General features: G+C 41.2%; 1 non-coding gene across 1 annotated transcript; it reads left to right on the top strand.

Moving 5' to 3' along the window:
* Positions 1-4,836: 4,836 nt before the first annotated feature.
* Positions 4,837-4,940, top strand: LOC112781847 (small nucleolar RNA R71). Its single transcript, XR_003192598.1, has one exon. It is a non-coding gene; the product is annotated as a small nucleolar RNA R71 (small nucleolar RNA).
* The last annotated feature ends 832 nt before the right edge of the window (positions 4,941-5,772 follow it).

Raw genomic sequence — 5,772 nt, 5'->3', positions numbered from 1 at the left:
CTCCACATAACACTTAAATGACTTATGATGAAAACACGTTCATAAAGACAATTCACCAATTATCATTTGATTATTAAGGAACGAGACCACCTCTTATTTATTGCTTGGTTCTTCTTAATTCTTGGGATCCTGCTTCTTCTTGCTTCCTGCCTCTTTTTGACCACTTGTGTTTCCTTTGTCTTTTCTTATGAGCTTCTTCCAGAATCCAGCCTTTTTCATCGTTTCTTCCACTCCTTTTTCAAGGATCATTGCCTTGTTTATTTCTCCTTCTTTCCTCCCTTTGAAATACTCATCATAAGCTGGGAATGCTGGGTCCATCTTGTGTAGATGTTCCCCTATGTAGTTAAGCTTGATTTGCGAACTGATGTTGTAATCAGCTTGGACTGAGTATCTTGCATTCTGTAAAGTGGTGGCTTCCTTGATTGCCAAGACATTGGCATCTTGGTGTTGGCATATGTGGCTGAAGGATTCCTGTAAGTGTAAATTTTGTTCCCTTTGCAGATCGAAGAATCTTGATTCAAAGTTCCTTTGCATATCCATCATTTTTAGATGAAAGTCCTCTTGTCTCTCCTGAGACCTCATGTATTGTTGAGACATTCCTTCCATGATTTCCTGCATTCTGCTCATATCCATGGGGTCTCTGGGAATTCGTTGTCTTCTTTCAGGAGTTGCTTGCTCTTCTTGCTCTTCTTCTCTATCTTCTCCTTCCTGTCTTTCTTGTTCTGCTTCTTGCTCGGCTTCCACTTGTTGCCCTTCTTCATTTCTTCTTCTTGTATGTCTTGGAGGAGTTGGGCCAAGAGTCATTCTGTGTGCAGTTATGGCCAGTCCAGGATATAGCCAATTAGGTCTTTCATCCTCAAGTGGTACTTGGGCATCGATGCATAGTCTAATGATAGTGCTAGGGAAGTGAAGCCAGGATTCAGGGTCACTTTTCTCACTAAACTCTTGTATCTGTTCAGCAATAAGTTTATGAACTTTGATCTCCCCTCCAACCATAATGCAATGTAGCAAGATGGCTCTTTTAGGGACTATTTCTGAAGAGTTTGCAGTGGGTAGGATGGATCTCCTAACTATTGCATACCACCCTTTAGCTTCAGGTGTTAGGTCTCCCCTTCTCAAGACTCTTGGAGCCCCTCTTGTTTTTCTCACCCATTCAGCTCTGATGGCACAAAGGTCTTCAGCAATAGTTGTATAGTCAGGTTCTCCTATCATCCTTTCTTCATAACTTGCTTGGCTGAAATGTATGTTTTTCAGGCCAAGAGTTTTCATGATTGCTTTGGGACTGAAGTCAACTTCCACCCCTCTCACATAGCTTTTGTATGTGGGGTTCTTGGTTTGATCCTCCCTTACTGCATTTGCATAAAACTCTTTCACCAAGTTGATGTTGATTCTAGTGATTGGCTTAGTTAGGAGCTCCCACTTCCTCTTTTTGATCTTTTCCCAAACACCTGGGAACTCATCCTTTTCAAGGTCAAAGGGAACCTCAGCTAGTACCGTTTTAGGTCTCATCCATTCGGCTTGAATCTCATGGAACACTGATCTGTATCTCCATGCATCGAATTCCCTGTTTTCCTCCATTGGCTGCTTGTCTTTTCTTCTTTTGTGGCTAGATGAAGCTGCCATTGGTTTTTTTTTTTTAGTTTTGGTAAGTGACAAGCTAAAGTTGACAAGGTGAAGCAAGAAGTGTTGTTGGAGGTGTGGTGAGGTTGTTTTCGGCAAGAGATAGTTATGCTATGATGAAGGAAAATGTGTATGAAGGAGAATTGGTGGTGTGGGACTCGTTCCCCAAGTGGTTCTTTATAGTGCCCATGAGTGAAAAATGAACGGCTAGGGTGGTTTGTGAAGGGTGGCTTGATGGTAAATATATGAATTGTAGATAAGGACGATTGGCTTTTCATTTTCTTGGAAGTATTCTGGATGCATTAGGTTGTACATGTAGCTTTCTTTTCTTGCAGAACTTCCTTTTCCCATGTGTTAGTTTCAAAGATTTGTGAATTTTCTTTTTGACCAAGCACGTACCTCCCTTTGTCTTTTTCCTCCATTTTTGTCTTTTCTTTTGTACCTGCACAAACAAACAAATTTGCTATCATTTTTTTCGGTCCATGTGAATCATGAATAGTATTTGCACATGTAAATCAATGCTTGTCTTTATGAGCTTATAGCCGTGACTTCTACATGTATGCACACTTATTATTTGGACACCAAACTTAGTGTTTGGTTAAGTCTCCTGATGACATGAAATCCATATTGGTTGTCCTTAATGAGTGTGCATAATTCTAATAAATCATAGTCACCTTGGCTCTTTGATTCTAAACAAAGTGACTACCCTAAGTAATTGAAACCAAAGTATTAAAACATGTGAATGGTATACTTGTCATGAATTTTGAAATCCAGAGGAACTTCTTGCTTTTCATAAACTGTGTTCAAAAAGAACACCAAACTTAATGTTTGGTTGTGCACCTTGAATGAAAGATGGAATTCAATTTGAGTAAGATTTGGGAGTGCCATCAGGCACACCAAACTTAGAGACCCATTGTAATTTACATGCAAGGTTTAGTGCACTTAATCAATAGTTGTCCTGAGGATTCAAGTTCATGCATAAGAAACCATGCTTTATTAGATGTAAAGCAAAGCACTAAAGATTAAGGATACTAAAAACATGGGTTGCCTCCCATGAAGCGCTTCTTTAACGTCACTAGCTTGACGGTTGTCCCTTGTTAGGGTGGATTGTAGTGCTTGACGTCTTCTCCTCTCACTATGAAAACGTCCCCACTTGATTCATTCATGACCTCTAAATGTTCCATAGAAAGAACTTTCCTGATTGTGAACACTTGAGGGAGCTGGGAAGGAATGGTTTTGAGGCCAGGTGGGATTGGCAGATAATGACTTGATATCACGTTATCTCCCGGAGAAAAACCTTCAGTGGGAATTTTCTTGTTTCTCCATCCTCTTGGCAATCTCCCTATCACTCTTCCCTTTCTCTTGAGGATTTCTTCATTGACCTTTATGTCAGGAGGATCCTTCTGATCTGTTTCCACTGATTCTTGTGGCTCTAACTCTTGCAACTCTTGTTTGCCTTCCAATGATTGTTTTAGAGTCTCAGCTGCTGGATTACTTTCCTCCAAACACGGATGGCTACTATCATCTTTAGGCTTTTCAGGTTCTGGTTCAGGCTCAGATGCAGGTTTGAAGACTTTGAAAATGAGCTGTTCATCATGTATTCTCAGAATTAGCTCTCCTTGTTCTACATCTATGAGCGCTCTAGTAGTGGCTAGAAATGGTCTACCCAGAATGATAGGGTGTAAGTAGCTTTCCTCCATGTCCACAATGACAAAGTCTGTGGGGAAATAATAATTCCCCACTTTCACCAGCACATTTTCAACTACCCCTTCAGCTTGCTTCTGAGTTTTGTCAGCCAGTTGTATGATTACATCAGTGGATCTCACCTCATTCAGTTGTAGCCTCTTCATAAGAGTTAGAGGCATCACATTTATGCTAGCTCCTAGATCACAGAATCCTCTGTCAATTTTTGTTTCCCCTATGATGCAAGGGATATGAAAACTTCCTGGGTCCGTTTTCTTAGAGAGTGTGTCCTTCTTGATGAGAGCACTGCATTCTTTGTTCATTGTTACCGTTTGTCCTCCCTTCAAAACTCTTTTCTTGCTTAACAATTCCTTTAAATACTTGATGTGTGTGGGCATTTGCTGAAGAATCTCAAGAAAGGGAATATTGACATGAAGAGAGTTAAATGTCTCTAGAAACCTTGAGTAGGTTTTCCTTTTTTCACCTCCTCCTAACCTCTCAGGAAATGGTGCTTTTGGTTGGTATATTTCCATCATGCCTTTTTGCAGTTCCTTGGCTTGCTCAGTTCCACCTTCTTGCTTAACTTCTTCCACACCTTCCTTCAAGATTTCTGGTTCCTGCTCTGAGGGCCCGATTCCTTCTTCTTCTGAGACTTCCTTCATTATGGTGATGGCCTTGCATTCTTCCCATCTTACTCTCTTTTGTTCCCCTTTAGGATTCTTTTCTGTGTCACTAGGGAACACTGCAGTTGATTTGGGTGCCTGTTGAGATAGCTCTCCTACTTGGGATTCCATCCTTTTGAGTTTTTCACCATGGTTTCTTAAGGTAGTTCTCACATCATCCCTGAAGCTCTTCAATTCAACTATGTCTTGACTCATGGTTGCCATCATTCCTTCTATCCGGTTTAATTGATCTTGAAATTGTTGGTTCGGATTAGGTTGGGTATGTTGATTATTTTGGCCATGATATGGTGGTTGGGAGTAGGTGCTTTGTGTGGCTTGGTATGATCTTTGGTTGGAGTTTTGGTATGTGGAATTGTTATGTTGGTTGTGGTTGTAAGGTTTGTGGTTTTGTGGTTGGGTTTGTTGGTTTCCCCACCCAAAGTTTGGGTGGTTTCTCCAGCCTGGGTTGTAAGTGTTGGAATGTGGATCATATGATTGCCTTTGTTGGTTTCCCACATAGTTAGCCTCATCCCAATCACCTCCTTCAATGCCTACTTCCTCTTGATCTTGTGTGTGTATTGCAGCCACTTGCTTTGTTTCTATTTGCCTGGTAAGCTCTGCTAGTTGCTTGGCAAACACCTTGTTTTGGGCTAGAATTGTATCAAAATGGTTCAGCTCCATGACTCCCTTAGTGTTGTGCCTTTCTGATGCATAGTAGTACTCATTCTCAGCCACTGTCTCGATCACTTCAATGGCTTCTTCCACAGTCTTTTTCCTGTTCAATGAACCTCCTGATGAATGGTCTACAGCCTTCCTGGATTCATAAGAGAGCCCATCATAGAAGATGTGCAGTTGCACCCAATCATGGAACATGTTTGGTGGGCATTTCCTTGTCAAGTCCTTGAATCTCTCCCATGCCTCGTAGAGAGTTTCACCATCTTGTTGTCTAAAAGTCTGAACCTCAGATCGAAGCCTATTGACCTTTTGTGGAGGGTAGAAACGTGCCAGAAACTTGCTTTCCACCTCATCCCATGTTGTTAGACTCCCCCTTGGGAATGATTCCAGCCACTTAGCTGCTTTGTCCCTAAGTGAAAATGGGAACAAAAGCAGTTTATAGGCATCTTCCTGGACTCCATTGGACTTCACAGTGTCACAAATTCTCAGGAATTTTGTGAGATGTTGGTTTGGGTCTTCATTAGCACTTCCTCCAAAGGAACAATGATTTTCCACAAGTGATATTAGCTGTGGCTTGAGCTCAAAATTGTTGGCCTGAATGGGTGGTTTCTGGATGCTACTACCACAATTCCCAGAGGTTGGGTTTATGTATGAACTAAGAACCCTCCTCTCAGGGATGGCATCGTTTCCATCAGCTCTCTCATGGTTGTGAACTTCTCTATCCATGTTGAGATCTAAAGCTTCCTCAAAATTGTCCTCAGATTCTCCTTCAGATTCCTCTTCTCCCACTACTCTCTTCCCTCTTGCTTCCCTTCTAAGTCTATGAAGGGTCCTCTCTGGTTCGGTATATGGAGGAGTTGATGTCTCTCCTCTCCTACCTGTCATACAAGAACACAGCTCAAACACAAACAAGTGAAATACTCTTGGTTAATGGAAGAGTATGGTTAGCTCAATTGAGGAATTAATTCAAACAGTTAGTGAGTCAGTGAGTTAGTTGCATGAATTTAAAGGCATAAAGAAGGAAAGCATGTAACCAAGTGCAGAAATTAAAATTCAACAAGTATCTTGAACAGAATTAACAAAGCAAGAGAAAATTGCTCAATCTAGTTAGCTTCCAATTTGAGAATTGTCA

The sequence above is a fragment of the Arachis hypogaea genome, chromosome 19 (assembly GCF_003086295.3).
Source record: "Arachis hypogaea cultivar Tifrunner chromosome 19, arahy.Tifrunner.gnm2.J5K5, whole genome shotgun sequence".
Lineage (NCBI taxonomy): Eukaryota > Viridiplantae > Streptophyta > Magnoliopsida > Fabales > Fabaceae > Arachis > Arachis hypogaea.
This window is presented reverse-complemented; position numbering and strand designations above follow the sequence as displayed.